This window comes from Octopus bimaculoides, chromosome 15, assembly GCF_046866305.1.
Source record: "Octopus bimaculoides isolate indiv1 chromosome 15, ASM4686630v1, whole genome shotgun sequence".
Lineage (NCBI taxonomy): Eukaryota > Metazoa > Mollusca > Cephalopoda > Octopoda > Octopodidae > Octopus > Octopus bimaculoides.
This window is the reverse complement of record NC_142942.1, coordinates 11039418-11049417: the sequence shown is the minus strand read 5'-3', so window position 1 is coordinate 11049417 and position 10000 is coordinate 11039418. Positions and strand designations below refer to the sequence as shown.

General features: G+C 37.0%; 1 protein-coding gene across 12 annotated transcripts in view; it reads left to right on the top strand.

Moving 5' to 3' along the window:
- The window catches only part of LOC106869515 (uncharacterized), a 185206-nt gene that overhangs the window by 23754 nt on the left and 151452 nt on the right, over positions 1 to 10000 (top strand). For 4 of the 12 annotated variants that reach the window (XM_089363418.1, XM_089363422.1, XM_089363415.1 and 1 more), the window contains exon 2: positions 6638 to 6736. The exons of the other annotated variants lie outside the window; for them this stretch is intronic. The gene's annotated coding sequence lies outside the window, so the exon portion shown is untranslated. The remainder of the gene's footprint in view (positions 1 to 6637; positions 6737 to 10000) is intronic. 12 annotated transcript variants of the gene reach the window in all.

The window sequence follows — 10000 nt, the reverse complement described above, 5'->3', positions numbered from 1 at the left end:
GGGTTGGACGATTTGACTGAGGACTGGTGAAACCGGATGGCAACACCAGGTTCCAGTCTGATTTGGCAGAGTTTCTACAGCTGGATGCCCTTCCTAACGCCAACCACTCAGAGAGTGTAGTGGGTGCTTTTACGTGTCACCCGCACGAAAACGGCCACGCTCGAAATGGTGTCTTTTATGTGCCACCCGCACAAGCCAGTCCAGGGGCACTGGCAACGATCTCGCTCGAAAATCCTACAGGAGCCAGTCAGGCGGTACTGGCAACGGCCACGCTCAAAATGGTGCATCTCATGTGCCACCCGCACAAGAACCAGTCCAGGGGCACTGGCAACGATCTTACTTGGCTTGCCGGGTCTTCTCACGCACAGCACATTTCCAAAGGTCTCGGTCAGTAGTCATCGCCTCGGTGAGGCCCAATGTACGAAGGTCTTGCCTCACCACCTCAGCCCAGGTCTTCCTGGGCCTACCTCTTCCACGGGTTCCCTCAACTGTTAGGGTGTGGCACTTTTTCACGCAGCTATCCTCCTCCATTCTCACCACATGTCCATACCAGCACAATCGTCTCTCTTGCACGCCACAACTGATGCTTCAAATGTTCAGCTTTTCTCTCAAGATACTTACACTCTGACGGGTATTCACATTGACATTACACATCCAACGGAGCATACTGGCTTCATTCCTTGCAAGCTTACGTATGTCCTCAGCAGTTACAGCCCATGTTTCACTGCCATGTAGCATGGTTGTTCGTACGCATGCGTCATACAGTCTGCCTTTTACTCTGAGTGAGAGTCCCTTTGTCGCCAGCTGAGTGAGAGTCCCTTTGTCGCCAGCTGAGTGAGAGTCCCTTTGTCGCCAGCTGAGTGAGAGTCCCTTTGTCGCCAGCTGAGTGAGAGTCCCTTTGTCGCCAGCTGAGTGAGAGTCCCTTTGTCGCCAGCTGAGTGAGAGTCCCTTTGTCGCCAGCTGAGTGAGAGTCCCTTTGTCGCCAGCTGAATATATATATGGTGGTTGTCTACTCCTTATGCAGAGTTTGACCATCTCTTGTACCTACACCTTAGCACCATCATGGCACCTGATGTGGCTTTTTAAACCAGACAATGTTCTGAAAAGTCACCCACATAGATTACACCTCCATGTGTCTATCATTTTCCCAGATTTTGAAAATATGATTTGAGAAAGGGCCAATGGAAATGTGTTTCAAATAGAAATTACAAAGATAAGGTCAATGTTGAACATTTCTAAACTATTGTAAGAAAAATAACATATTTGCTATTTCTTGCGTATGATGGCTTGTAAATGATATTTGGCAAACAGAAGTATTTAGTGATGTGTAACACCATCGTCACTGCTTATGTTTTGTCACCAATAGTATCCTTATGGTGGTAACAATAAAATAGAGTGTTCTAAGTGAATTAATGAGGATATATAGCTAACAGCACATGATGTGACGAGCAGAGGGAGACTCTGATTGCTTGGCTTGTTAGAAATAGCTATGAAATCTCATACTCTATTTTGAGAAATGGAAGGGCATATTGGATAATTTAGTCTTTCATACATTTTGTCTAAATATGAGACAAGATGATGATAACTAAAACACTTTTTGTCATAGCTCAACTGGACCAGAGCTGACCTCATGCTGAACAACTACTACAGTTAGTGCAACAAGTAATAAGTGGGGTTTTATATATATATATATATATATATAGCCAATGTGTTGTATAAATCACATTTGCTGTCATTTACTTGGCATATTCCCTATTAAAAGCTTATTTATTATATTCAGTAGAGCTTCTTTGATATAACTTTTTTAATGTTTTTTTAATTTTTTTATTATTGATATTGTGGTCTTTGTCGGGTTGCTTGCGGATCTTAAAAGCCTTATCAGTGACAACTTGATCATTATTTAATTGAAGTACTTACTGATATATTTTAGTACAAAAGTTATGATTTGTTTTGTTTTTTGTTGTTTTTTTTTCCTTTGTTCCACATAGGATAAAAATAATCTGCTTTAAACAACATCCTTTTTATGTATAAAACTTAACATCTTTAACCCCTTTGTGACTGTATTTCTATTGAAATACATTGCCTGTGTTTTTACAGTTTACAAAACAATCAAAGAAGTTGGAGGGGTTTAGTAAAAATGTGTTTTATTTTCTTTTTCTCATTTTGTTCTGCTGATGTTCAGAAGACGACCTAAAGCGCTCTTATATAAAATTTTGATGGTAGGTTTTAATTTAAATACAAACTCTAAAAGTTATTTACTCTGTATCTTAAAACCAAAGGCAATCTTGGGTGGGTTGTTATCAAGTGTTAGAACTATTCCTATCTAACCAACAGATATCTGTCCTCCCCCCACCCACCAAAAATATTCTTGCTATAAGATAAAGTATGCAAGATCACTTCATATTTATTTATTTACTTTCCAGTTTTTTGTCTGATTAGTAAACACTACTTTGCATCCTAAATATGCCACGAAATATATTAAATTATCTTCTCATACTGTTCTTATTAAACACTTTTCAATGTGTAACTTTCAAAATATCTAGGACATTTTTTTTTTCTTTCAAATTCCTTCCTTATATTGACAAATATGGATTTCATTTGCATGCTGTTAACTACAAATATACTTCTTTATTCTCTTAAAAATTTCTTAGTAAGGAAATCTCTCTGGGCTGATCTTGCTTCTGTTACTAATTTTAAGTGTTTATTTTAGTTGTAGCTTGTGTTTCTTTCATAGCAACTGATAGGTTAGTTCCAATTCCTTATTGAAAGAGGATATTACGGGTCTTATTATGGTTGATTGGTTTAGGAATGAAGCTACTTTATATATATATTTTTTCTTTTTTATTCCTATTCTACTGCAAGCATTTTCATTCTCTTTCTGTCTGTCTATCCGTATCTCTCTCTTTCTCTCTCTCTCTCTCTCTCTCTCTCTTTGCAGAACATGACACTTCATTTTACTTGTCCCACTTTGCTTAGATGGAACAGTTAAATACATATGATGGCCATGCTGGGGCATAGCTTTGACGAATTTAAGTTGAGCAAATTGATCCCAGTATTTTTTTTTTTTAAGCTTGGTACTTATTCTATCAATCTCTTTTGGCAAACTGCTAAGTCACAAATATATAAACACAGCAACAGTGGTTGTCAAGTGGTGGTCGGATGGACACACACACACACACACACACACACACACACACACACACACACACACACACACACATAGGCTTCTTTCAATTTCCATCTACTAAATCCACTCATAAGACTTTTGTTTGACTGTGGCTATAGTTGAAGACACTTGTTCAAGGTGCCGCACAGTGGAGCTGAACCTGGAACCATGTGGTTGAGAAGCAGTCTTACCACACAGCAATGACTGCCTACACACACTCATACACGCACTACACTCTTGAAGTGATTGACATTAGGAAGGGCATATAGATGTAGAAACCATGCCAAATCAGATTGAAACCTGGTGCAGCTTACCAGTTTTCAGTCAAACTGTCCAGCCTATACCAGCATGGAAAACATGTTAAAGGATGACGATGATAATAAACAAAAATTCTCACCTTGTTCTTGTAGCTGACCAGTGTTTTGCCAAAGAGGAATTTTAGCTTTCTTTTTTCTCACTAGGGACTTTGTGTTTGGAGGAAGTCATCCTTAGAACAGTGTTTCTATCTCCAATGTTCGTCATCATTTAATGTCCACTTTTCTAAGGTCAGATGCCAGTCTTGTCACCAACCCTTAATTGTTTCTATCTCCAATGTTCATCATCATTTAATGTCCACTTTTCTAAGGTCAGATGCCAGTCTTGTCACCAACCCTTAATTGTTTCCGAGCGAGGTAACATTTCCCATGTTTTTTTTTTACCTGGAAGACTGGAAATAAACGACCTCACTTGTATGAAATAAACAAAGGTGCAGGTTTGGTGATAAACATCAATAAAACTATTAAAATCTGTTAAAAGCATCTAAGGCCCAATTTGTGATGTTAAAGTGGGAAAGGATTAATTCTACCATTCAGGAACAGTTCCTCAGGTGGGCTGCCACATTACTGTCTACCAAATTTCAGTCAACAGGCTTTGTTTGATTCCAGGCTATGAATGAAGACCGTTGCCCTAGGGGGCTGTGCAGTGAGATTGAAAGCATGTGGTTGTGAAGCAAGCTTCTTAATCACACAACCTTCCTTGTAAATAATACCTTCTAAAAGTTTTGGAAGAAGTCTCTGAAAGTTAATATTTAGCCTCAGTAAAGCAGCGAGCTGGTAGAATTGTTAGCATGCTGGGCGAAATGCTTAGCGTTATGAGTTCAAATTCCACCGAGGTCCACTTTGTCTTTCTTCCTTTCAGGGTTAATAAAATAAGTACCAATTTAGTACTGGGGTTGATGTCATTGACTTACACCCTCCCTCGAAATTGCAGGCTTTGTGCCAAAATTTGAAATGAATATTTAGCCTCAGTTTTTTAATATTAAATGAGTTTGTTGCTCGTGTCATTTCCAGATGATTTTGTACATATTTTCAGTACCTAAGTGAACTTGAAGGAATGTAGAATAAATTTTTCTACTCAGAAATGCAAAATGTGGATTTGAATGTGCATTGCAGACCAATGTCTATTGCTCTTAACCAGTACATCTGAGTCTTCAGTTTTGTTTCTGATTGTTTCTCTCAATCATTTCATCCCTAAGAAAGATTAGTGAAGTACTGCATCATGAACCATTGTGACCTGTGGGGGTGATTTTGTTTGACATTCCAATCAAGCTGAAAGGAGATAAACTCAGAAAGTCATGTTCATACATTTTCTTTTACTTCTATAGAACATTTTCTTGTCACTTAAGGTTGATTGGTTATTTTGTTGTGTTCTATAATGGAGATCACTAGCTGTGAAGTAACAATAAACTAGTGATTATATGGTCATGAATACAACCTTCTTTGTTGTACCTCATGAGTAAGGCACCTTTGCTGACCCCCATTCTTCAAAAGCTCCTCTCCTATTTTATGGTTGAATAGTTAATAATAGGATGGGTAATCAACTGTAAAAACACCTGTTCCTACAAATAATGTTACTCCTACATAAATGACAAAGAACCCTTAAAAACAAGACTAAAATGCATTTTAGAAGGAGAATTTCTATTCTCTATATTTCTATATAAATGATATTGTATGCTGTGACAAATCTAGATAATATTTGGTTCAGCAATCATTATTTTGTCCTCATGAAGGTAGAGATACTTACTCTTTGTCTGTAACTTGTTTTTACATCTGTTTTTCCATGCTAGTATGGGTTAGACGACTATATAAGTCATTGTTTTACAGCTGGATGCCCATCCAGTTTCTAACCCTTATCTGCTTTATCAAGTGTGCTCGCTCTTATTCTACATGTCTTAAGAAGTGCAGAACCAGCAGATGGTTTCTTGACAGACAAATAACAGATGTTGCTGCTTGTAGCTCATTTGATTTTTCAGGAAAGGCTGCAGATGATAAGCATCTATAATATATATATATATATATATATATATATATATATATATATATATATATATACCAGTGTAAGCACGTAAATGTGCAACAAGGTGGAAAAAAGAGTACTAAAACTGTCCGATGAACGGGAACGTGAAACTCCGAGTAACAGTCTTTTGTTATATTTCTGGTGCTTTTAAATAAAGTATATATATATATACACACATACACACACACACGTCATGAACTTTGTATAGTTTCTGTCTACCAAATCCATTCAAAGCATTGGTTGGTCTGGGGCTATGGAAGAAGCCACTTGACCAAGCTACTGTGCAGTGGGATTGAACCCAAAACCACATGGTTTACAAGTGAACTTCCTAACCCAACAGCAACAAAGACCTGGCTGTGTTTATATTGGAAGCCTGAGGGTTTTTTATGAATTTTAGTGATTTGTATTAAAGTTATTGGATTAAATAAATCCATTGTAGTATTCTTTGTTGTTAGTGTTATAGAAAAGACAGCTATTTGTATGTTTTTACAACAGTCTGAAGCTAGTCCCTTTCCAGGTGTATCAGTGGAGAACAATAAATAGTTTAAGCTGTGTAGCTTTGTTGTTTTACCTTGCTCTCTGTTGTGGCAGTTTTAGTCATTCATATTTTTAGCCTTTTGTCATGTGTCATAATCAACTGCTTTGTTTTGGAGATTTCCTTGTCTTCAGACTTTGGTAGTGGTAAAAGTGAACAAATTAACAGTTAACCCTGACTGTCAGGTACAAGTTCTGCACCTGAACTGAGGAGGCTCTGTGGTCATTCAACCTGCTAGAAATAGCAGCGAAATCTTTTTTAAACAACACTTTTTTTTGTAAGGGCAGATTTAAAAAAAAAAAAAACAGGGCGGTCATGGTTGGAATGTCATTGCTCATGGGTCTACTCAATCAGGACTGACCAGGGTTTAACAGCAACAACAACTAAGTGCTTTTGCTGGTAGAAGTAAGTGCTCAGTATTTTAGTATCAGACTAAAAAAAAAAACAGCTTCAATTTTCTATTCCTCTATAAGATGAATTAATCTGCTTTGTGAAAAGTATTTTCCTTGTATGTGTAATTTATTAAAAAATGTTTAATTTGTCATAAGATTTATTGATTATGTAATTATCACAAAAAATAATAATCTGCTTTTTCATCAAAGTTTTTCCTACTAGGATGTAATTTGGTGGAGACCTAGCTGCTATTTTTACCAGGTCGAAGCAATACATAAAGACTGCCTTGTTGACTAGTAAATTTTAATGTTAGTGAATTGCTTTTTTTAATTTTTCTATTTACTAATCTTGTAACAATCTGTGTTGGTAGCCTGTAGAGACACCTATTAAATGGATCACTGGGGAAATGTGTACAGTTGGTTCATGTTTTCAAAGTAGTCGAGGACTGTAATAATAATACTTAGTCTGGTAGGGGGTTTTGAGATGACTATAATACTTAGTCTGGTAGGGGGTTTTGAAATGACTATAGAATTTAGCGAGATTAAGGAAAATGATGATAGTAATTAAAAAAAAAAAGTTCCAGGTTTAGTCCCACTTTGGGCAAGTGTCTTCTATGGAAACTGAAAGAAGCTCATTGTGTGTGTGTATTGCTTGATAGTAGAGACACATGGCTTAGTGGTTAAGGTACTTGGCTTATGATCGTAAGGTCAGGAGTTCAGTTCCCGGCTGTGCGTTGTGTCTTTGTGTAAGGCACTACATTTCACATTGCTTCAGCTCACTCATCTGGCAAAAAACAAGTTGTACCTGTATTTCAAAGGGCCAGCCTTGTCACACTCTGTGTCATGCTGAACCCCATCCCCTGAGAACTACGTTAAGAGTATGCATGTCTGTGGAGATGTATTTATTTAATTGTTCCATCTAAGCAAAGGGAATTTGATAGATGGAAGCTGTGTGTGTGTGTGTGTGTGTGTGTGGATGTATGTCTTTGTGTTTGTTTCCACCCACCACTGTCTGACAACTGGTTTGGGGTTGGTTTATATCTCCATAACTTAGTGGTTCAGCAAAAAGAATCAATAGAATAAATTCGACTTCAATAAAAAATTGTGGTTATTTTGTTTGACTAAACCCTTCAAGGTGGTACTCCAGAAAAAGTGGCTGTGTGGTAAGTAGCTGGCTTACCAACCACATGGTTCCAGGTTCAGTCCCACTGCATGGCACCTTGGGTAAATGTCTTCTATAGCCTCAGACCAACCAAAGTCTTGTGAGTGGATTTGGTTGGCAGAAACTGAAAGAAGCCCATTGTATATATGTATATATTTGTATGTGTGTGTCTGTGTTTGTCCCCCTAACATAGCTTGAATTCGATGCTGGTGTGTTTATGTCCCCGTAACCTAGTGGTTCGGCAAAAGAGACTGATAGAATAAGCACTAGGCTTACAAAGAATAAGTCCTGGGGTTGATTTGCTCGACTAAAGACGGTGCTCCAGCATGGCCACAGTCAAATGATTGAAATAAGTAAAAGAAAAGAATAATTTGTTCATGAGTGATGAAAAATACATTTTACTCATTGTGATGTGTAAAATTTAGAAATGAAATGACTAAGGTTCTTAAGTGGACAAGGATTATATCTCTTCATAAATTGCATGTTCAGATCCACTTCTGGAGTTGCATTCTGTCTTTGAGCAGGATGTTAATTTAACTATTGGGGATAGGTTTCAAATCTTTCCAAATGCTATTTGTAATAAATCTGCCAAGGAGTTTTCTCTCTTATTGGCATAAGTTTTATGGAATTAGGGTTAAGTACCAATTCTTGAAACTCCACAGGGTTTAGGAAGTGTTAAATTTTCAGTTCAGTTGGTTTAGGTTTTGACTGTATTACATTTGCTGTGTGGTTCTTGGTTCAATCTCCTTGCTTGCCACTTTGGGTAAGCATTTTCTACTATAGTCTGAGTATGACAAATTGTCAGTGTAATTTGATGGATGGAAATTTTGCAGAAGCCTGATATATGTGTAATTAATAACTTTTATTAGATTTCACTGTTTGATATTAAACTTAGTTGTCAGGAATTGGTACTAGGTTTTCTGAGAAAATGATTGCCCATCGGACATATGAATGGACTTCTAGAAGCAGAAGTGCATTAACTAAATGCATATCATCATTTAGAATTATTTCTCTACTTTCTGGTTTCAAATCCTGCCACCAGCAATCAAATAAAAGAAATCACTTGTTTTGCCCACCTTTCTCTTTCCAGTCAACCTCGGATCATGTTTTCTCCTGTCATTCACAACGGATTAATAACGATGTATGATGATTAAGGATTATTGTCCCTTTAGCATTTAAACTGGCCATATCTCGTCCAAACATTCTGCCTGTTTTGTGTTCAAACTGGCCAGATCTGGCTTCTCATGCCTTACCCATATAGATATACAAAAAATAAGTCATGTCATTGAAATTGCAAAGCTATGTGATACTATGTGATTAATTCAAAATAATGTGAATAAATAAGCATTACATTTGATAGTAATCTGAATGCTGAAAGTTTAAAATCTGTATAAATTGTATATAATCTCTAAGAGAACAGGGGCTTTTTTTACATTGTAGCTGAGGATTCAACTGGATTGATATCACAAGTCTTTTGATAGTCTAGCACATGTATTCTTTTTCAGTGTACATTGAGGCAAGACTAAATAAATATATGCCACAATTGCTACTAGTTTGTTGTCATAAAACCTGTTTAAATGCAGACCTGCTTGTAAGACACCTTTGTATACCCTTTATACTCAGTTAATATATTTACTGTATGTTGTGTAATTATATTAACATATGTTGTTGTCATCTATTTAGTTTAAGGAGGGGGCAACAAACATAGATTTATTGTAAGAACTGCTACTTATTTTATTTATAATACACACCTTAAATAACAAGATTTTTTTTTTTTGTTACTGTAGACTTCGGAATTTGTTTTTTAATTTTGTCTTTTTTTTAATAAAGGTGTTGGCATGGCTGTGTGGCTTAAAAAGTTTGCTTTAGAATTATGTGGTCTTGGGTTTGTTCTCACTGTGTGGACACCGTCAGCTGGTGTCTTTTGTAATAACTGTAGGTTCACTAGCTCCTTGTGAATCAAAAATTGGAAAGACAGAAGTTACAGATTTTCTATGGCAGGACACTGTTCCTATTGCCAACCCTTACCTGTTTCCAAGCAAGGCAATATTTCTCCGTGACTGGACATATTTTCATAGGAATTTGAAAATGAAAGACACCACTTGTAGGAAGATGTCACTCACCTGTAGCAATCAAGTGATGTCAAGGTAAATAAAAGCCAACCCATACAAATACATGCATACGTACACACGATAGACTTCTTTCAGGTTCCATCTGCTAAATCCACTTTCAAGGCTTTGGTTGACTGAGGATTATAGCAGAAGTCTCTTGCCCAAGGGATCGTGAGACTGAACCTGGAACCAAGTGGTTGGGAAGCAAGCTTCTCAAACATATATAAAATTGTGTGTGTGTGTGTGAGAGAGTTAGTGTGTTCTTGCCTTGATACATACGCATTGATTGTAAACAAACAT